At 45.5% G+C, this 23,009-nt stretch overlaps 1 long non-coding RNA gene across 2 annotated transcripts in view; it reads left to right on the top strand.

Moving 5' to 3' along the window:
- LOC144144577 (uncharacterized) overlaps nucleotides 1-23,009 on the top strand; it is a 41,147-nt gene that overhangs the window by 8,625 nt on the left and 9,513 nt on the right. The window contains exons 3-5 of one of the 2 annotated variants that reach the window (XR_013317277.1): nucleotides 1,415-1,462; nucleotides 8,247-8,294; nucleotides 11,979-12,017. This is a non-coding gene — a long non-coding RNA (uncharacterized LOC144144577). The remainder of the gene's footprint in view (nucleotides 1-1,414; nucleotides 1,463-8,246; nucleotides 8,295-11,978; nucleotides 12,018-23,009) is intronic. The other variant, XR_013317278.1, reaches the window with a different exon arrangement.

Genomic DNA, 23,009 nt, shown 5'->3' with positions numbered 1-23,009 from the left:
GCGGGCTCACAATATTCAACTAGTTGGTATCGCATACTAACCATTTTTCCTTTGTTAGGGGTGTAATTTAAGAACATGGGGCGCTATTTTTGATGCGCCTCTCGGTGAAAGTCTGATTATGGGGTTTAACGCGTGACGCTACACAGGCGACGAGGTGCGCTGTAATAGAGGGTTCTGGGTTAATTTTCACCAGCTGTGGATGTGGATCTTTAACGTGCGCCGAAATCTCGAACAAAAGGGCGTTTCTGCTTTTGGCCTCCACCAGAAACGCGGCTGCCGAGGCCCCGTAATGAACGCGGTGAATTTCTTACATTAGGTTCTATGTATTTCTGTGAATCCCACCTGTCAACCGAACAAAACGCGATTATTGACGGTCGAGACATCTATTGCGGGACTAGTAAAGACGCGAAATTTACATCCAAATCCACATTCGCCTATATTTGTTGTTTCTGTCGAAAAGCTAAAACTGCGTTTCTGATATTTCTATGGCTTTCATCTTCCAGCAAAAACTACTTAGTCGATAAATTCACCTTCCAGAACAAGCAGCTCGCTTACTAACTTAGAAATAGAGCGACTGCACTAGCTAGGCGGAAGTACCTGAATGGAGTCTCGGTAGAGAGCAAATTTGTCATCACCTGCGATTTTTCTGAGAAAGCGGTAGAGGTTTTATAGCCATATTACATCTATCGCTACTACTGCTGCTACAACATACCCCCACCAAAACACACACGGTAGCACGCACACAAGCAACAAGTGCATATGTGCCCACGCTCGTACGTCTGTTACTTTGTTTATTGCTTTTTAGTTTGCGCCGGTACAAAGCGAGGCAGATACTGTGCACCAGAAATGAGATCACGAGAAGCAGATCGATGACACACGCGGGCACTTACTGCCGAGTAAATTACGACTTCCGCTGGAGCCAGAAAATTTCAAAGTTTTGCGATAAAACAGCAATATACCGCGGAAGTCTACAAAAACGATGTGAACTAAAACAATTGTTCCTTTTTAGTGATGTTCATCGGAAGATATGAGCCGCGTTTACTTGCTGTGGTCAATAGTACGGCGTTCGGCTAATTGGATCTCTATCAAGCGGCTCACCACATTTCTTAAGGCTGATCACTATGACTTAATTAAGCGCTTCCTCAGTGAAATGGGTATTAATACTATTTTTGCACAAGTATAAATTGGAAACTACCACATATTTGATATTTTTTTTTGCTTTAAGAGGCATACGAATGAAGGAACGATTTTTGGGAGCCTTGATGTATTTGGGAGAAAGGGCTATTAATGTGTTATGCCGCGACATTGTGTATAACAAGGTGTAACTCACGTCATACCCATTGCTTCTTATTACGTTAACTTTTATGCCTATAAAGCATGGTAATCACTGGCATTGTACCGGATTTATTTACAGATTGCTAGAGCCCAACTACTGAATGAATCACCGCTTGCACGATCAGGGGTAAGAAAACGAGCTGTGGTGTTTTTATTCAAAAAGCAACAATAATCGAAAACGCGTATTTTTTGGTTCAAGTAAAACAGTTGAAAGGCTTGAATATTCCGTTAGCACGCGTATGCGATCCTTTGAGAACGTTTGTTATTTGAAGCCTGCAGAGTGCAAATATATTACATGGCGCTGTTCTCTCAAATATAAACGGAACCTTGAGATACCATGAGCACTTACCTTTACCTTTCTGCTGGTATTTATAAGTAGCTGTATATGTAGTTGAAATACTAAGACCGCATAGGCAAATCGGTCCCTGAAGCGGACGAACTGGAAAGGGTCCGCCGCCACATGCACACTACATTTCAAGATTTGATGGCGGGAATGACATTGGCTGGTGTGAAAGACATGGCTGCGGCAGCAGGGCCCGTAGTTAGTGGAACGCGCGTGGCGTCGTCTCCTCTATGCACCCCCGTCGCCAAAAAGCACGCCGGAAGCGGCTGACCTCGCGTTTGCCGATTGCGAGCCCTGCACGTGGCGGCCGGGCCAAATGTCTTGACGCCATACACGTAGTTGCTTCAGCCGGATGTAGTGATGGCCTCTCGTCAGGCTCCAGAGCTACATCCTTCGCTGCCGACAGCCAGCGGACTGCAAAGTGACCCACCACAGTAGGCAGCCGTACGGGGAGGTAGACCGCATCGCTTAGGCCCGACGTGGCCCCAGGTATATCACTACGGCAGCGGATCTCCTAGGCAACCGGGACCTCCACCCGAAGCAACGCAGCAGCAGGTGAGGTGAAATGCTACCGGTGTGGAAGATGGAGCCATATGGCTCGGGCCTCTGCAACTCGTTCGCTGTGCAGAGGCCGGAGAAACGGCCACGCGTAGGTGTTTTTTCAGCAAACAGCTACACATCGTCACTCCAAGAACTGTCGACAGCTGGTGGCATAGAACCGTTGCTAAAGATCCTGATTAGGAAGAATGTCTTTTATGCGTTGTTCGACACAAGTACTGGTGTTAGCATTGCGATTGCACTGTGGCTTAAGTGCTGCGAACCTATCGGGGGTTACAATCAGAGAGGAGAAGCGCACGCTTGGCCTGGCAAAAGGGTGGTCGGAGACGGCGCAAGCACTGCGGTGACCCATACAGTGGGGCGGTGGTTCGAGGAAACCGCGTTTTCTATTTGTGCCAGAGTTATGCCATGACGTGGTGCTGGGACGCGACTTTCTGGCAGTTGCCAACTTTTCCCTGCGCATGGGCTTACGGGGCTGGACACTGGGAATCGGCCCACACCAAGTTGTGAAATTTCACAAACCATCATACGCCCGGTACATTGCTGCAGAGCCCATGCCCCTGGTCACTTCTCTTTGTCAATACAGTGAAATTGATCGTGGAGATTACCAGGACCTGGCGGTACACCTGGCAGCACTGTTCGACGCAGAGCAAGAGGGTCCTCAACCACAAGAATCTCACAAGGCAGCTGACGGCGATATGGCAAATGAGGCACAACTGCAGAATTTCCTAAATGAGTTTGGGCATCTATTCGCTGCGTAACTAAGGTGCACGCCAGTAACGGTGCACAAGATGGAGACTGGGTGACATTCCCCTTTAAGCTGCATGTTACGCCCGTCCAATGGCCGCAAAAGAAAGGTCTTTGATCTAGGTGTGGATGGATGGTTGAGCCAAGATATCCCCGAACCATGCATGGGGCCGTACGTCAGCGTACTTATTCTGGTGGGCAAGAAAACGGCTGGCTACCGGTTAGCTGTTAACTACAAGGCACTAAATGCAAGAACCGAAGCGCCAGTGCACCTTATGCCTTGTATCGACTGGGTGCTTACACAGCTAAGTCAAGCAAAGTTGTTTACGAGTCTGGACCTTTCCTGGGGATTCGTTCAAATTCCCATTGCCCTTGAAGATCGGCCTAAGAAAGGGTTGTGGATGAAATTGTGCCTCACTGCTTTATGGCATTCCTGGGTGGTGTACTGGTATGCTCCCGCACATTTGAGGAGCACCTGGGGCACACTTCAGAGGTGCTAGGCAAGGTTGAAGAAGCCAACCCTACGGTCAATCCAGCTAAGGTGTCCCTCTGTAAGCAGTAGCTGAAGTTTCTGAGTCACGTTATTTCTCCAGGGAACTGCGCACAGATCCAGACAAAATGCACGCTGTTGCACACTTCCCAGAGCCCATGTTTGTCAAGGAACTAAAGAGGTTCCTCGGAATAGCGGGTTACTACAGGAACAGTATACCCCACTTCTCAGACAATGCAAGGCATCTCACAATCCTCCTAAAAAGGTACACGCTGTAACTGGAGTTTTAACAAGCGCAGTTGTTTCAGGAGTTGAAGGAAACCCTATCCCGAGATGTATCGTCGCTTTGCCAGATCTGCACCTCCCTATCATCATTGAGACTGATTCCAGTGGAACAGGAGTTGCAGCAGACCTGCTTCAGGAGGTAAATGACCAACTCACGCAAGTACCTTTGATTAGCAGAACTCTCACCACGGCGGAGAGGAACTACACTGGTCAGAAGTGGGAATGTTTGGCCGTAGTGCGGACAGTTACTGAATTCCGGCCTTACTTGGAGTTCTCTTTTGAGGTTCACTGTGACCATGCATCCTTGCCATGGATTTTCAGCCGGAGCAAACATCATGCATAGTACGCAGGTGGGTCCCGAGACTACAAGGTCTTAATCGCATGTTCAGGCACCGCAGAGCCCGTGCCAACATCCCGGTAGACGGCCTTAGTCGGGTCCCGATCTGCACTCCCGACCCACCGCCGCCTAATACAGCCGAGAACTGGTTTTCCATTTTAACACCAGAGCCAACACCGACCATTATCTTGAATGGGCTGCCCTGCTCAAGTCGACTGACACCTCTATGCTTTCCAAGCCGGAAAAACGTGTGGCACAACAGCAGACAGACCCATTGTTGATGCTCTTGCAAGGGTGTCTTCAGACGGGGTGCTTTCCCGATGACACAAATCAAGCGTAATGTAATAAAGATTTAGCTCAGGGCAGCTCCATATGACCCGATGAACTTTTCTTCTACACAGCAGTTCTTAAGCGAGTTGTCTGGTTGCCACAGGACTTCAGAGCGGTGGTTTTTCACATTTAACACGACCACCCATTTAGTGTCAGTCCAGATTTGTTCAAAACACTGAGGCGGACCGGAGCCGTTTCATATGGTTAGACCGCCGCTCTGACACATCTCGCTACATCAAAGCTTGCCAGTAGTGTCATAGGTTTCAAGACACACCTCCAGAAGGCAAAGGGCCTCATGTACAGCACTTGGGCGATCCAACCCATGCAGCAACTGAGCGTGGAGCTCATTGGGCCACTGCCTTTAATGCCTCGCAACACAAGTACATCTTGGTAGGGCTGGACGCATTCACAATATTTGTCGAGGTACGTGCTTTGTGAATTAAACCTCCATAGCTATCGTTCACAAAATGGCCCTAGTCTTCTGCCATCACAGCACGCCCAGTGCCACCTCCAGTGCAGTGGCAAGCCATCTGTCAGCAAACTCTGGAAGGTCGTCCTCGAGCATTGGGGCATTGATGAGAGACACACCGTGCCCTAAAGACCGGCAGGCTGGGCTCAAGGCCACAGTCAAGCGAGCCATCGTCAATTACTGTGCATTTGACCGCGACTGGGACAAAAGAGTGCCATAAGTAGATTTTGCTATGCGCACGACAGAGAGCGTGGTAACATGCTTCACTCCTCGTTTGCTCTGCAATGGACGGGAATTGCGAACACCTTTGGCTGAGAAAATGAACAGTGAGCAGGCTTCGCCATCAGCTTTTAATGCACTCGCAGCGGAGCTGGAGATACACCTCCGAGATGCCCTCGAAATGGCGAAACAACATCAACATCACTATAGGCAGCTCCAGCAGTGACAGTAGAACAGGACACATAGACCGTTTGCCTTCAAGGCAGGAGATCTCAGGCTTCGCACTGCTCCCCCTTTTGAGCAACAGCACTTGAATTGTCTGAAAGCTGGCTATTCTTTCAGCATATGTATCAAACGCACAGAAAATATCTCGCTTAATTAACAGCAACAGATTGCAACATGTACTGCTTAAAACTAGATGCCTAGTGGTCGTAGCGTAAATCAAGAAAAGGCAAGGCCTTGAGGTGTAGAATAAACGTGTAATAAAGATGCAATTTAGATCCCCTACACATAACGACTACGACGATTAAAACGCGAAGCTTTGCTGCATGCGTAAATAATAATACCGTAAGGGAACTTCATGATGATGGTTGGATTTTTATCGAGAAAGGTTAATTTTGGAAAACAGCGGTAAATAAATGGCAATGTATGAGGGGTGAGCATGTAAGCACTAAAATCGCTCAATACGAAGGATAGCAAAATCATTTAAAGACAATGGTGTAGGGTGGCGTATAGGGCTAGTTTGGATTACGCATGAGAGCTAAGGAGGTTGAAAAACATAACATCTCACAAGTGCATAAAAACACGTTTAACAGAAACTATAGCATCGTCACCCAAAAAGAAGGGTGTGGGAAGTATAATGTGTTGTCTGTAGAGTTGGGGAAAGTGTTCCTTTTGTGTTGTTTGAAGTGCCTTGCATTGACTGATTATGTGAACTACGGATAGGGCCTGTCCACACCTGCTGCACAGGGGTCTCGAACATCCCGGGAGCAGATACGAGTGTGCTGAATGTGGTCCGTATCCGTAGCCTAGCCAAGGCGGCTGTTCTGTATCTGTTGCGTGTGTCGGTGGTGTATGGTCCTAAATGCGGTTTTGTTACGTGTAACTAGTTGTCTGTCTGCGTACTCCAGTCTGTTTGCCATGTTCGTCAAAGCGGTTGTCTAATGTGTGGCTTGACGTCAGTGTGGTGTACGGTTGTTATGTCGACAGCATTTTGGAGTGACGCAGTAGCGTCCATTTCATCTGCCGCCTCATTACCAGCGATCCCAGAATGACCTGGTACCCAACAAAGAATCACATAAAGTTTTTGGACATATACAGGCATAATGACATTGAACACAAGATTGATAACATGGTTTTGGAAGACTCCGAAAACTTTTAGAAGGGGTCTCTTTGAGGTAATTATTGCAGACCGCTAGGAGAGGGGTCCTCGAGACAGTCATACAATATATTGGTGGGCGGTGGCAGGACAGATGACACGAACTAGGGTTGATGGCGAACGTTGTATTTACAAAACGTTGGTGATGGACCTATTTGAAAGTGGCCTTGATCGCTCTAGTCAGGTAGCGTGCTGGTCACACCTTCGTCGCCGTTGTTAGTAGATGAGCATTTACAACGCGACAGTTGGCTTCTCGTTTTCTTCCCGTGGCAATATGAACTAAATCTTCTCTTACGGCTTTACATAGGGAGAATTGGGGTCGGTAAGCTCCTGGATAAATCAACGATAATTTACAGGTGGTACAAATTTTATATTGTTGGAAGCTGCCTCGAGGTGGGTTGCTGAATTTCGGGGGATTTATAAGCTCGAGGGTTTTGTGCATGCCTAGGCGGTAGTGCATAACTATCGCATATACGCCTGCATGCGTTCCTGAGCCGATCTGAAGGAAAAGTCCTCCCTTTTCAGATACACAATTTATCTCGCGTAATAAAACTAAACGTGCAGGGCAAGGAGGCCACCAGAGATCTTCCGTACGAAGCAGCTGCCCACACAATAAAAGTGCATAATTGTCCCATTTTAAAATTCATGAGGATACATTGGGGTAGGTGGGCTTTCATACTGTTGCATAAAACTTCTTAAAGTAGTCTCGTTAAATTGGAGTCCCATAAATTCGCTTGTGTATGGAGGTGATGCCAACTGTCCATATAAGACTGCTTAGATTACTCCTAGTGAAATGCTCTCCATCAATTCACTTCTGTATGAAGGTGAAGCCGACTCTTTAGAGACTCGCTGAATACAACAGGGACTAAAAAGAATGTATACGCCTTACTGGAAAAGTTTGAAAATTTTGTCCATTTTTTTAAAAGATTGGTAACATAGAAATACAGGTACAATTGGATTTTCGTGTTGTGTAAAGGGCCGCTCCATGGCCAAGTCGCCTAAGTGGTCAGCGCGATTCCGTTGCGGCGTCTGCTTGCCCGCTTTGCATGAGACTTCACCGCAACAATAGAAACCGTGACATTGGTTTATTTGATAGCAATAGCCTTTGGTACTCGATCTACGCTATCCCGGTCGTGCAGGGTGTTGTATTCACCAAGAACGATAGTAAGTATTGAAAAATGTTTGTGTCGCTTTACCCAACTTCAGTGGCGACGTAATGTGGGAAAACAGATTTACCAGACATTTAACTCCATGTTACAAATTAAGAGATACGGTGAAGCAAGACTGGAAAAATACTAAATCTCCCAAAAACAAATTTTTAGATGTGGCTGATGATGACATAAATGTGGAACGGATGATGACATAAATAATTCCCTGTGACATCACAAGGGCTGGGCAAGAGAGTGCCTGGTGGAAGGCAGCTTGGTTTATTCTCCTGATTATCTGTCCCAATTGTTTAGAGTTGCCATTACAACGGACATCACTGCTGCAGAGGCAAATCCTTCTTTTGAATGAACCAAACTTGTATTTATTTGGTCACGGTCCCTTTGAACTACAAGATAAATTTTTTCGCAGTTGGTTATAATGATTGTTTTTGATTCCGTTCGCGAACCGGTTCGGTGTGTAATATAATCGAACTGGAACTGAACCGGAACGAAATTATTTAACCCGAACCCGAACCATAACCGAACCGGTATTTCTTTTGGTTCGACATACTGATGGTAACCGGTGACATTGTACGGGGTTCACTTCCAGATGGGGAGCGGTAAAGTTATCGACGATTCAGCGCTTGCACGACCAATGGTAAGACTGAAAGCTGTGGTGGTTTTTGTTCGAACTGCAACAATATTTTTAAAACACAAAAAACACACATATGTCTTAGTACAAGTAAAATAACTTCAAAGGCTTCAACATTACCTCAACACGCCTATGCAATCTGTTGAGAACGTCTGTTGTTTGAAGCGTACTCAGCGGAGATAATTTCCTCAATGCTGGTCATTCAAATTTAAACGGAGCCTTGAAACATGAAATTTAAAGACACCGGCTCGGTAAATATCAGTATCCATATACGCAGTAGAAAAAATTCATGGCATCTTAGAGCTGGCGACGCTGTGACATATTTTCAGCCGAGAAAATGAGTCCCCTGGAAACAACAAGCAAAAGGCAATGTTTGAATTGAACACCAAAACAATACACAAAGAAAAATGCTTGACCACTGAAAACCTCTCAATTGTGCAAGGGTTGCGTGATGGTTTTTGCCGTTATTGCATGCCCCGTAGCAACAAAAATGCTGAGCTAATTCCACAGAGCTGCAACTGGTTTACATAAAAAATACACTCGGTTTATATTAAACATACGGCCGCGTGTAGTGAAACCAGAATTCTTGTATAATCTGGGATACCTGATGCTCCTAGTGACCACCAATAAAATAAAAAAACGTTGAAGGCCGACCACTTTATTCTTCTATTAGCTTAACTTAATCTTCTCGCTGCTTCAGCAAACCAGCGCGAAGCAAAAGCCGACTTGGAGAGTTCGATTTAGTCGATTTTTGACGGTCTAAACATGCCAAGAAAGTAAAAAAAATCCTGTGTGCGTGTGAGAAGTTCATAGCAACTGATGAGACAGATGGAAACAAATTAAAGATGCCCTGAAATAAGCAGTACGAGAAAGCCACTTGTGCTGAAAGGTACGTGTTGCATGAATAGAATTATGGGTCAAGTTTTGGCACCCGAAAGTGAAGACAAATTTCGAAATTATCGCTAAACTGTGTGTAAGAGCATTTTAATTGTCTCAGAGCTACTATGCCTGGGCTGCTGTTCTATAGCTTTTCTATCGAACGGTCAGACAATTACGTCGCTTATCGAACAGCAACAGATGGCCACCTGTAGTTGTTATAACTAGAAACTTTACGGTCGTAGCGTAATCAAACAAAAGACAAGGTCTTGAGGTGTCATTTTAAAATGGATCACATGTATATACACAGACTCTATTTCTTGGCTCATACCGTTCCATACAGTAGTAGCAAAGGATGTGCAGCCAATTATACTTTATGGTGGAACAGCTCCTGTCATGCAGAATTCCCAGCACTTTCAGTTGTCCGGGGTCCTGGCGCTGCATGACCTTTGCGCAGAGAGAAATGATTTAAGCTCTTCAATGCGAAAAAGAAAAATGGTGCTGACTATCAAAAAGAAATGTTATTACTGTGTTTGAAACGTCCCCTTGCGCTGGATGTCAATCGAAAGAGTTCCTACGACGTCCTGTGAAACGGAATGATGAGGCTCAGCAGCGAGAATCAATCTCAAGCAGATGCATTGCGCATTTTTTGTACAAAAGAGAAGACTAGGAAACAACTCGTCTTACAACAGCTGACTTTTCATGACGACGGTAGGCTCATCTGTGAAGGTGTAACGCAGTCCCTTTGCGCAATCATATTCTTGTTCCCTTCGAGATGCTTGAAAGTTCATAAATGGGAATTCGGGAAAAAACGCGCAAATATTGCTTCTGTTTATAAAAGTACCGACAAACACGCCGTGTAATACGAACTTTTTTTAACTGAGTTAAAGCATCAATATTCAAACATTATTATATTGCTAATTTGCCCCCCCCCCCCCCCCGTTTTATCAGGCGAAGTTTGTGAACCAGCCTATGTCACTGCTTACCAGACGCACAGGACACCAGTATTAGGGAGAGAAAGCGAGTCCTGAGCTTAGCGCCCGCACGCATTGCAAATGTAAAGCACGAGAATACTCAGATCCGGCATTTCCCTTCAAAACAGTAAACTGATAGTGCAATGGTGTTATACCTGAGTGCCATTGCCGAGGCGTTTGCGGATAGAATGTACAGTAGTCTGGGGCCTATTTGAGAATAGCCACCTTAAAAAAAAGCGGGCGTCGTGCTTAATCAGTGGCGTGCAGGACGTATTGCGCTTTTGAAAACCTGCTTGCATGACCTGGGTTCGGTATAAATCTTTTTCTAAACTTGACGCTCAAAGGCAGCAGCTCAATTAGTTTAATACATTGTTACCAAATGCAGAAAAAACAAAGTAAAGAAACTAAAAATAGGAAGTTTATACTAAATTCAATTGGTGTTAAAGCTTGGCACTTTTAATGTCAGGCAGTCCCTGTCCCTCAAAACTATATATGTTCTAAAAATGTACAAACGTGCGCGCAGTTGGTCAATCTCGTGTTCAGCGAACGTAAAAGTTACTCTTATTCAGTGCAAAGCAGCGTGCACAGTTGGCAAAGCAAAACATAAAGTAAAATTCACACCTAAACCTTGTGGTTTTGAATCTGTAAAAATGTGTCTGTGAGTAGTATGACCGGCCGGAGTGGCTCAGCGGATAAAGTGCAGCGTTGCGAAGCCCAGGGACATGGTTTCCACAGTGGCCGTGTCGACCGTTTTGTACCGGAGGCTGGAAAACTTACCATCTCTTCTTAAGAAAACTTCAGGGGAGCGCGAAAGCTAAAAGTGCGTCTATTCTTCGCTGAAACTTCGCCCAATTGACCGTCAAACCTTCCAAGTTCCAAATCGAAATAAAGAACAAACCCATGTGACGATTTTTCGCGCAGTAAGTAAACGTGTCTACGTACGATCTAACCGTATACCGATACAGTGTTTACGAGATGAACGTATACCATTGCGCTTCTTCGCCAAGATCAATGTGTGTATTGCCTTATCTAGAACCGTTCCTTTTTCGTGAGTTTTAAGTCACCGTTTGACCCAATGGAAGCTCCGTTTCAGGCCGGTGTGGTATGTACAAAGATTCATTCAAAGCTTTTCAGTCTACCGTCCGGTCTATGTGGAAATGCATTAGATTTTTGACAGGACGCCATCGGTCCCACCAAGAAAGCCTTCGCTTTAAAACGAAGACGCCCGTGGGCAGACATTTCTGCACGCGTTGTAGACCACAACGGGATCTAGATTAATTTCTGGCGCAAATAATTAATTTCACCACTGCTATTCTCACAGCGAAAGTAGCTTGGCTGCATTAGACGCCAAAAATTTGAAATACGCATTTTGATCGAGCACGTTTTAGAGGACACCATCACCGCAAAGTTAGTGGCTCGAATTCTGATGGTTTTCTCTGTTTGTGAACGGCACTGTTGCAATTCGTGACCCTTAGTGAACCTCTTGCGGGACTTGTGTGTAGTTTCTGAATAACGCTATTTCTTACGTTTTGCATCTTCAGCATCAAACTAATGCTATTCGTCATTCATGATTTTTTTTTTGGCTTCGACGTCGCTACATGGCAGCTTGGAAACACATGGACCCAATGGTTGTCTACTTCAACTTTGGCAAGCATTAATTCAGGATTAAAATAGCGGTAACGCCCCGGGCCCGTGTGACAGCTTTTTTTTTAAGGATTAACAGCAGCGAAGGAACAACCAAACCAAGACATTGCTTCGTAGTCTTGACATGTTATTTTATTTACTCGTACAATTTCCGTGCTTTTGAAAGTAACGCTTTTCATTTCTTTTTTTATTACAGGGTGTAAATGCCCGCAGCGCTAACAAGCCTGTCCCTCTGGTAAGAAAATTGTTTTCATTTCTGTTCATATATAAGGTATATAAATCCCCAATTTAGGCTCTCTTTTTGAGGCGTTAGACAAGACCGCATGTTGATATGATACGCAGTAGAAGCCGTTTTATGACTGCACATTTGCACAAATACCAAAAATATTCTATATGCAGCACAAACGAAAGGGATGTTCTAAACCTCTAGGCTTCAAAAGATTACTAATTAACATGGTGCCTACATTTTACCTGATCATATCCATGAGGAGCAGCATGAGCGTCATTATCAACATACCTATTTTTAAGGAGAGTCTGTTCGCAACTCGTTCCGTCGCATCACATAGGGGGCCTATTTAAAAAGGCTGTTCCAACGTAAGCTAACATTAACTAAACAAAACTACACCCAACCTACCCTCACATAAACTTAATATAAAAATAATTTATACATAATCCAGCCTAACTTCCCTGAACCTAGGCGGGATTTATTTTTCGTTTCGTTTTATTCAAACCAGCCTAATGCGACAGAACCACCTGCAAAAGGACTCTCCCATTTTTATGAACACTCCTACCTAACTCCAACATGCTTCCCCCTGCTAATACGTGCTATTTCGCACTCTCCGCCACTTGTGCATCGCTTTTTTACATAAAATACGGCAGGATGTGGAATTTCACGGCAGCGCTAATGTTGGTTGAAAGGATAATAAAGAAATAATATAGTGTCATCTTTGTTTCTTGTTCGCTGTGTTTTAGTTCGAAGGGGCCAGTGTCACATTAACATTGCAATAGCAATTACTTCGCTAGCAATTTAAACAGCTGAAACTAAAGAGAGTTGGTAAGGTTGTTTCTAAAAATTCCACCAAAGCAGATATTGTCTGCTAGGGTAGAACTTTGCCGTAGATAAAGAGTGGCGTTAGCTGTGTTCGAACGCGGTGAGGTAACATTGGTCTATCGCTCAGCGTGCGATACCCTCTGTACATGGGCGCCGGAGTCATGGCTCTAAACAGGAACCATATTTCGTCTAACCACGATCATATCTTAAATGTTGGAGCAGGTTGGCCACTGATTCCTTCAGTTTTCATTGTGGTTAGCACCTCAGTAGGGGGAATGAAAAGAACTTGCTGTTTGTTACATTTAATATTGTGCTTACAGTGCCGTCCGACGTAACTGCAAGCGGAGAGTTAAAGTGATGCCCAGCTGCGTTTTCTGCGATAACCCAACCATACGTGAGGTTACCTTACCTAATGAGCAGAAACCAATAATTTAAAACAGCGAAACTCGGCTAAACCGGCAAACGGATAATTAAAACACAAACAACAAGACATAGTGACCCATTCCTCTCTGTAAAGGTGCACGATGGACGTGACAAATAATTTAGGTGAAAGGTAAGAGAAAATTTTATTTGTCTGGATCCTTGACAACGGTTATCCCCGAAGAAGACATGTACACCCGGCGTGGAAAATCAAAGCCAATTTTTCTGCTTTCTGGTGGCTCGGAACGCGGTTTGTTTTTCTAAGCGAAGCATCACACTTTGAAGGATCATCCCCATACGCATAGCGGGAGCTTAGCCACCAGGCAGTCGAGAAATTGTCCTCCATTTTCTTAATCACGTCCCGGAAACTTTTGACGCGGGATGTACATACGCGCACACACTCTTGTTTTGACCGCCTACTGCTCTTGAAAATGGTGGATATTTGTAATAAATCTGCTCAAGATGAATTTCCAAGTGATTAGACGTGTAAGCTCGCTGTGTAATTCGTGTCTTGATTTATAAATAGCACCTTATATTAGGTAATCAATTCAATATGCATGTCCAAGCAATCAGGTGTGTAAGCTACTGGCACACGTCATCTTTTTAACGGTGTGAAACGTTTATGGAGACCGCGTGCCTGTAGGACAGCGAATGGGACTTTCGTTTTGAAACGCCAAGCGCTATGGAACGCATCGTGCTTCAAAGGATCTGGGAGCCTCAGGAGATTTTGTTCGCAACCAAGAAAAATACACGCGGTCTTCGCCATTGAAACTACGCTCAAAGGTAAAATAGCACAGCCAAAACTGGGACTCCAGTTACCACCATTTGAATCAGGGTGTTAAGACGTAACCACTAGACCATTATGCCAGACATTCCGTTTGGTGCCAACCCAGCCCTAAAAATTGGTATGCCGTCGGACGGCACTCTAGCCATCCACCCCTTTAACGCTGAGTTGAAGCGCCGGCCAAAGGCACTCTAGACACTACGCATATTTAAACGTTTTAGAGATTCACTTCCCAGTGAAGATAGGAAAATAAACACTGAAAAGAATACGGGAAAAAGAGATGGCTGCTTCCAGAGAAAACACGCCGACTAGGAAAGCTCACCATGCCAAACAAGCTGGCACAGAAATATAGACATTTCTGAGCTTCCCTTTCCTTTATTAGATCCTGGTGAATGTCACACAACACAATATGCAGAAAGAGGTCCCAAAGTGAACACTGTAGTGGGACCTCTTGTTAGTAAATGCGAAAAGTGATATAAAAAGGTACAGAAAATGCAGTCGCGCGTGCAGTAGATAACGTGAAAAATACGACAAACAAGGCCAATAAAATAATATACGTCTGTGTTTCGAAGAAATATTTTCGAAGATAGAATACATAATTATACAGTGCAACAGATTTAAAGGTTGGTCATGAAGAACATAGGCGTAATAATGAATTTTCTAAGTAATCACAGCAAAAAACAGACCACATGAATTAGCGGGATAAAAATGTCCTTAGTGAGTGTTTGAATGAAGAAATAGGCGATAGATCTTTAAGTTCAAGAGGGAGGCTGTTCCAGTTCGTTATAGCAGCGAATTCTACCGTTTGTTTTCCATAGTATGTGCGCACTGTGCACGCAGTGCACGCAGTAATGAGAAAAGGCGCTGTAAGTAAAACAATGACGTGAAAGGAAAGTGGTAAACCGACACGCCAAATTGGGTCATTCCAGCGAAGCCTTCGTTGTTGCTTCAACGGGAAAAAGTGGAAAGAAAGTCACCAAGTGATTCAATTGCGGTGTTTCCATGAAACCAGACCAGGCCAAAAAAAACCAGACCAAAACATATGCACTTAAAGCCAAGAAAGTCTGCAGCGCAACCGAAGTACCTGACACTTTGCATTGCATAAAACGGCAGCAGCTAATGCTTCACTTGGGGGCTGATTAAGCGTAATACAAGTGGACAAGAAGCTCTATAATAACGCTGTGAAGGTGCGCAAAACAGCAAAACGGTTTGGCTGCCATTAAAATTATGACGAGAAAATGCTTGCCAGTGGTCGATGGTGTGAGGAACGCCGCTATAATCAACCGTATAGTTTCCGTACAGTGGAAAATGCAGTGTAAGCCAGGCGGCGTCGTATCTTTCTCTGCACAAAAAACTCTTGATGCTGGTGCTGACTTCTCGCATGCGTCTGTGTGCCAGTCGAAAATCCGCCGTCGCTCAATACTGCTTCGTGAACGTTGTCTTGGTAACTTGAGCGCATTACTGGAGGCAGAATCCAGGTCATCCTCAGGGTTAAAAGAGTCGTCTGAGGAAGCTGAACCCCCAAGGGAGATTTCAAGGTTGAAGTCTTGAGACCTTTACGTTTCACTGAGCGCGTGAAGTTCTCCAGATAGTTGTGAGGTGCAGTGAATCGCACACTAAATCGCAGCGCGCACATCGGAAAAGGGGAACAGCAACGCTGTTGGAGGTAAGGCTGCTGCCGCACGTGCAGTACGAGTCACTTGGAGACGTAAAGGTACCTACGGGACCACCAGGAGACTTCTGGCGCTGACGAGCGTCGAGGGGTAGGAGATTTGAGGTGTTCTATTCAGGGGCCTGGGCGAGTGGTGACGGGCGCGACGGCAAATCAACAGAACGTTCAGCAGCAAATCTGGGTGAGGGCGTGACTAGGCTTTCGCCTTTACGTACCGAAAGTTTTAAGCCTCCCCATAATTTCTTCTTCAGCACAATAAGCCTCCTGCGCTGGAATTTTGGCGACATGCAGCGCCCCTAGTGCGCGACGCCTCTCGGTAGTACAAAAGCAGATGACCCTCGCCGCCCTCCATGTGTTTTCAATTACAAGCCAGAGTGAAAGTTGGTGGTACAGTTTAATCGCTTTGTGGCACGTTTAAATGACTGCATACTGTATGAAATTGCCCTTAAACGCCGCCAACAGATAGCCGCGGCTTGAATGGGCGCTACGTTGAGCTCGAAGTTAAGGTTAATAAAGTAGTTGCAGAGGCTAAACAAAATATTATCCGCTGAAACAAACCGATTTATCGGCTTTCTTTTGAGCGAGCTGTCACGGTCGTCGCGGCGTGGGACAGTATCACCAGGTCGGGTGGTCCAACTTCCTGATAACCATTACCGTTCTTTCTTCTTGCGTGCGGTCGATAAAGGAATGTTCACGAGTAGCATAAACACGGAACGCTGCTTATAACTGCAAAAGGTTGCTTCAGCGGGAGCATGCAAGCGAACGCATGAATTGCGTAGTCGACTCCGCTTACACTGCTGGCCTGGCACCGCCATGAAAACGAGTGTAAATTTTGTTTTGTATTTTCTCAAACTAAATGATTCTTGCGTTACATTTTACGCCGCACGATTTACGAATGGCAGGGTACATGTATACTAGCGAGTAGGTGAAGCAATAGCGTCAAATAAAAAAATTAAGCGCTATTAAAGGACGCAAAACAAGCCCCAAATCACACGCCGGCTGCTCGCAAAGAAGTATACTTCTATATTTGCATAACATAACAGCCGCCCCGATCAATCATCACTGACTGTTCGTTATCGTCTAGTGCAAGGGTCGTCGCTAAGACGCCAGTTTTGTCCTCAAATGGAGTTAGGCAGCGAGACGAGAACAGAGAATTGGTCACTTCCAGTGGAATTGTCCCTCATCTTCACACTTCACTAGGTCATTGTCAAATATTATTGGCAATTCGCTGATTTTTTCTCTTTGAATTCAAAGCCCCGCTCCCCCTCCCATACGATTTGCCGTTCAGCCCTCCGCCATGTCGGCTGCATGTAACTCGGCCGTACACTTCAAAGCGTTGCTGACCCTCATTCGAGCCTATTAAGTGCGAACTGAGAATATAGGATGCAAGAGCGCAATTACGTAAAGTGAGAGCAAGCAAGGAAAGCGAGCGGCCTCTCGGTTCGCCCGACCGCCTTGTTTTACTGGCACTAATTTCGGAATCGCGAAACAGATTTCACGCTTCTGACGCTCGCTGCATTTTGCCACTGAGACACGCAACAAAACGGCAAGCTAACGCTGCACCATGTATACGTAGCGGCGATGCAAACGAGCACTGTTTAATAAAAGTGCACGCATAGTGCGCAGGTACGCAAAAGAGCGGCGCACCGCAGCAGGCGAGCCAGCGATCCGCCGGGCTCGCTGGCTTTTTAAAGCACGATCATCGCCGATTGCGTCCCTCTTATTTTGTGATCGACTGTTGTTGAAAAGTCCCTGTCACCTAGAGTATTAGTTTAAACTAGAAGTTTCACTTCAAATGGTCAGTGAACCCGCGATTGGGAGAGCGCCGTCACCGTCCCGGCACTTTCGTTCGTGCTGTAAACGTATTTAGCGCTGCAAAGCTTTTCCCTCTAATGACAAGTTGATCGCCGGAAGAGGCCGGATTCGTCGGGGATGGGCTGGTGAACATGTCGCAAAATAATCGGGAGCATCACGCTCATTTTGCCCCTATCAACACGGGATCTTATGGGACCCGCGCAGCTTTGTACTACCCGGAAGTACTGCCCGGAGGCCGCTTGCGCAGCGCCCCCTGGGCAGCGCAGGAGTCCTATACCGTCTTTCCAGGCGGCTGAGTCCCTGAGGTGTTACGTGAGATAATGGTAAAAAGCTGTATATTTGACTGACCTTACCTGTACCCTTGGAATACAGTAACACTGAGTGCGGCTTCAAGAGAATTATGATTAAGTTCAATTTAGTCAAACGGTGCCCGCTGATAGCACCGGGAAAACCAGGTCTGTTGCTTCGACTTATCTCTACTGAAGAAATGAATGCCTAATGTAGAAGTATTAGAGAACGCTAGTTATTGAAAAGGCAAAAATACGGCGGCGACACTTGAATGAATGCTCCTACACTACCTTATTTGGTCACTGTAAGAAATTGCTGCAGGTGGACTTCACCACAACGCTCCAGAACAACAAATCAAAGTGACCAAATCTGCGAATTTGGCGAATGGCGAGCCCCAGAAGGCAATTAGAGTAGAAAATAGAATAGAACCTGCGGTGGGACAACGTCGCAAGGCGTGCGCCAGATTAAGGACTGAAAGTCGATTGATTGATTGATTGATTGATTGATTGATTGATTGATTGATTGATTGATTGATTGATTGATTGATTGATTGATTGATTGATTGATTGATTGATTGATTGATTGATTGATTGATTGATTGATTGATTGTGAGGCTTAACGCGCCGACACTAACTGGCGATGATGCGCGCCGTAGTGGAGCTTTCCGGATTAATTTTGACCATCTGGATATTATGAACTTGTTCCTAAATCTCCAACACACGGGCGTTGTCGCTTTTCGCCTCCATCAGGAAAGCGGCTGCCGCGGCCGTAAGGATTGAATGAAAGTTCTTTTTTTTCCCCGATTCCGGACCTCTAGTCATGCCTGTCGGGACATGTTCGTCTCATGAATGATGTCCACCTTGCGCCACAGTGTTCGTGAGGTGGTGATAATGTGTGCGAAGCCGGTTAGCTTGCTGCAGCAAATAGGTACGGAGATTGGAACGCTGTAGTGCTGCGATACGCCATGGAACACGCAGGTGGATTCTCGCTGTGAGCAGAATTTGCTTCTGTTTTGCAGCAAGGTTGGTCTGGTTTCGACATGTTCTGTTTCGACTGGTTCTAGACGTGTTTATCTTTAAAGCGCAAGGGGGCTTGAAAGTTTTGCGAGGTTGCAATTGCACGTTCGGCGCTTTGACGTACACAATAAGTGAATAACCACTCATTGGAACTGCGCAATTGCTTCTCCGTAGCTAAAAAAGTACTGACTCTTTCTTCGCATATTATAATTTGCGTTGTTGATAACAAAGAATATACATACTATGGGATCAAAGAGAACCGTAGAAATAACGGGGGCTGTGAATGCTGACCAAGTTAACCCGCGAAGAATTTGATTTTTTTCTGGCTCAGTTATGAGCTCCTCAGGAGAACGGGCAGCCAGCGTACCCTTGCGACGCCGAGGCACATGAAGCGGCCTATTCCACGTTTCAGTCGAGCGATGGCAGCACCATGCCACTATTTTCCGCTGCGTTCATCGGGCATCACCGTCAACGCTGCAGGACATACATCGTTAATAGTTTAACAGGGATTTGCAGTACATACTAGAGTACCAAGATACACATGGGAACACAGGCAAGGAAGACAGTCTAGGTACCTAATTTCTGGCGTGGTGACAGCATCAAATTTGATACATTGCAATGATGCCCTGAGGAACACGAATGGAATGCGAAACACAGGAAATGATGTTTGTGTACTCATTTTCCCTTGTTTTTTTTCCCTCCCCAACATCAAGAGCGTATCTTCAACACCAATAGCCACAGGAAGGAAGCTGAGTTGCTACGAGGAGATGCAGGCTGGGAAACACACAAAACAATTCTCCGAGTATAATGAAAGCTCGTATTTCGAACTCGGTTAGATCGAACTTACATTTTCTTCGAACTGACGCCCTTGTACCGGCACAGCTGTGTGTATTTCAATGGGGAAAAACTCCCGATAATTCCAACTTGTCAGTATGCACAACGGTTAATCCCAACTAGGATCATCTGCTTCTCATCGCTCCTCGCAGAAAAAGTCGGCCCAGACTGATTACTGTACGTTGCAAATCCAAAGCAACCCAAACTTCCCAAAGATGCAAACCAACGAAACAAACACGCCCCCCCCCCCCCCCCAAGAAAAAAAAAACCGCAGTCGGCGCCAGTGCTCTTGCTCGAGCCGTTGCAGTTTTCTTTGAACCGCGGTCGCTGTCTGGGCCTGGACCACTTTTAATTTTGATTGCCTCGACCGTGCCTTTTAAATAAACGTGTTTTCTAGCATAAACAGCGTCATTATTTTGACCGTCACTGGCGTATAACTGACTGATCAAATAATTTCGTTCGCTGTTCGAGCTCTACGTACATTATTTACGAAATCACATGCCACAAGTGTGTAGTAGAGCCTAATTCGCGATAACGAGTCCAGAGGCGGCTTTTTCGTGCTCCGCCTGCGCAGTGTGGCGCGATGTCCATTCATTCTAACGCCCAACCGCTAATTCGAACTCCGCTTAATTCGATTTCATAGCCCCCTTATAGTTCGAATTAGCGAACTTTTACTGTATTTCGATACTCCCAAGTGCGAGATTGGTGCGAAGCTTTTGAGTATTTTTATTTTGGGGAATATTGGGGCAAATAATTTCAAAAAGACAGGCATGAACACGTGCACTGTAATAGAAACGAAACACCAGTGGGAGAATTTAAGGAAATTTGTAGGCCACGCGTGCAGCCATCAGATAGAATTCTTTGGAAAGGCCATCTGAAGTGAAATCCGCCCGCTCAAAATAAATTTATGCTGACAGGCGTATGCAGGAGATATCTCAAATTCACTAGTGTGTTAGTGTTGTTAGTGTTAGTTTCGTAAATGCAGTTCAACATGTCCATGTTCACACAGCCCCCGCACCGTCTGTTGGGAGCTTTTGTTTATGTTCCGTTCGGAGTGCCTCGAATTTACTGCTTTAATTTAGTAATTTCCTTTTACCCCACTTTTAATAAACACCGCTTCCATCCAGTTGTTATTTTTTGTATTTCCAATGGTCGGAACCAATTCAATGTGCAATCTTAATTTAACCTACTGGTACTCGTGGTAATGTACTTACATTTTGCCTGAAATATGCCTGAGGTTTCATTTGAGCGGAATAATGTGGACGTGTATAAGTCATGCCTGCAGTTTCAGTAGTTTGGAATGTTCGTGCCCATATGTGCGCTGTGTTCGACCATCCCTTAACCCGTATTTTTTCCCTGTTAAATAGAGTTACGGGTATACAGGTCAACATTTCCGCATTTAGGTAACCAGAAAAAGCTATCGTATTTATTAAAAAAAACATCCTACACCTAAGCACTCCTTATAACGTGTCATTGAGACGCATTATTGTCGTTTAGTGTGTAGATGATTTATATAGTTGAACTCAGTGTTGCTTCTGTTTTCCGCTGCCACCTTTCTCCCTCCTCTCGCAGTGGAATATTTTTCTTTTCTCTCTATGAACCGCTGTACTCCCGCTTGCCTTCTCGTCAGAAACGGGCGGTGCATGTTTCCCCGCCGCCGCCAGTCGTTCTTCTTTTGGCGTTCTCGGTACTCGCAGAAAGAACGTTGCATATTTTCACCAGTTCGATGTTAACGTTTAGCTTCTTTGGGATGGTCTTGTAGTTGGCCGGCCGTAAACAGGCGCAACAAGCTACGCTATAATGTCTCGCCTGATGATATATAAGCCAGCAATACTACGCGCCTGAGGCCTGGTCTGTTTTTTTACAGTGCACGTCCGCGAATTTCATGTAAAGAGACCCAAACTGTTCATAATACAAAAAAAAAAACACTTAGACAACGAATAGGTAAAACTTCTTAGAACGAGATCAAACGCGTAGGCATTAACCCATCTATTGCGGCATGTTCTTACGCGACAGTGAACTGTGACGGAGCCAGTTTGCAGAAATAGCAATCGGTCAATCCTAGTTGCAATGTTAGCGGAGAACGTCCCGCCGTTTCAATTACAAGAATGGTCAACCACGTGGGTTCAGAATCTGTACCTCTTATTTGGAAATAATTAGTCCTTCAACGTAAATGCGATACAGCGTAGACACACCCTGTAAAAGAGCTGTGCATGAAACGTGGTGTTTCAAGCTATCCTAAGTTTCTGCGAAGTAATGCCTCACAAGATCTTTTACAGATATTTTTCGATCAGGATTTCTATTTCTTAGTAAGGATGTTTGTTTTAAAGCCCAACACCGTCATACCATTTTTTTACCACAGAAGTGTGAAGTCTTCCGCAAACTATGTGTTGTTGTGTCAGTGATGTACAGGTGCTGTCAGAAGTAATTGGAGCACGGGAGCTGTGGCCGAACCGCATAGGAGCGCCGTGTAGCTACTCCGGCGGTAAACGAAAGGAGCAGAACACGCATGCGCGCTTGCCGACGGTGAAAGCCCCTCTATACGTCTTAACCCACTTCTTTTAACGCGGCTTCCAGCGTTGTTCGCCGCATACTGGCCCCAGCGATGGCGCTGAAAGCAGAGGCGGTATCTGGAAGCGTCGCTCAGACACTTTCAGCGCAAGCAAGCTGCTGCAGAAGTGTCGCAATCGCAGCGATCTGAAGCGCCAATGTTTCGTTTCAAATATTTTTGGTGGGTCTGCTATCAGCGCCATCGCCGAGACCAGTATGCTGCGAACAACGCTCCAAGCCGCGTTAAAAGAAGTGGGTTGAGAAGTATAGAGGCATAGAGTTTCTTAGTAAGTATACTAGAGAGCAAACTGCGCCTGGTAAGCCATGTCGTCGTGGGTGTTCATGAGAAGATCCGCCTTTTTGGCTTGGGCTTGGCATGAGAATCGGATTCTTAAGCGGTTTTTGGGATTTGCTTTCTTCAATATGCATTAACACGTTTACGAGCTACAAGGAAGCCGAAATCCTGCCTGTTCGGTGGTAGCCGTGTTCTGTGAAACAGCAGGCAGTGCGTGATCGCACCTGACGTTGCTCATGCCGCAGTCGAAGGACGTATGACTGAGTGGGTAATATGCCGCCGCGAAATTTGTAGCCGCCGAAAAGAAGAAACAAAACGTACTTCGACGAAGACAAGATACGACCACAGGGATACGACAGATACGGGCGCTTGTATGCGTCCTATCTTGTCATCGTACACGACTCTTTAACTCCACGTTTTCTTTTTTCTTGTTGAACTAGTTGGCAGTCGGTGCTCTGGTTCACCACGAAGGCAACGTTTTAATAGGCATGCTCCAAAAAAC

Source organism: Haemaphysalis longicornis, unplaced genomic scaffold (genome assembly GCF_048455015.1).
Source record: "Haemaphysalis longicornis isolate Haplotype H1 unplaced genomic scaffold, Haemaphysalis longicornis Haplotype H1 scaffold_7, whole genome shotgun sequence".
NCBI classification, from domain to species: domain Eukaryota; kingdom Metazoa; phylum Arthropoda; class Arachnida; order Ixodida; family Ixodidae; genus Haemaphysalis; species Haemaphysalis longicornis.
Note: the sequence above shows the minus strand (reverse complement) of the source record. Positions and strands in the feature narration are given on the sequence as shown.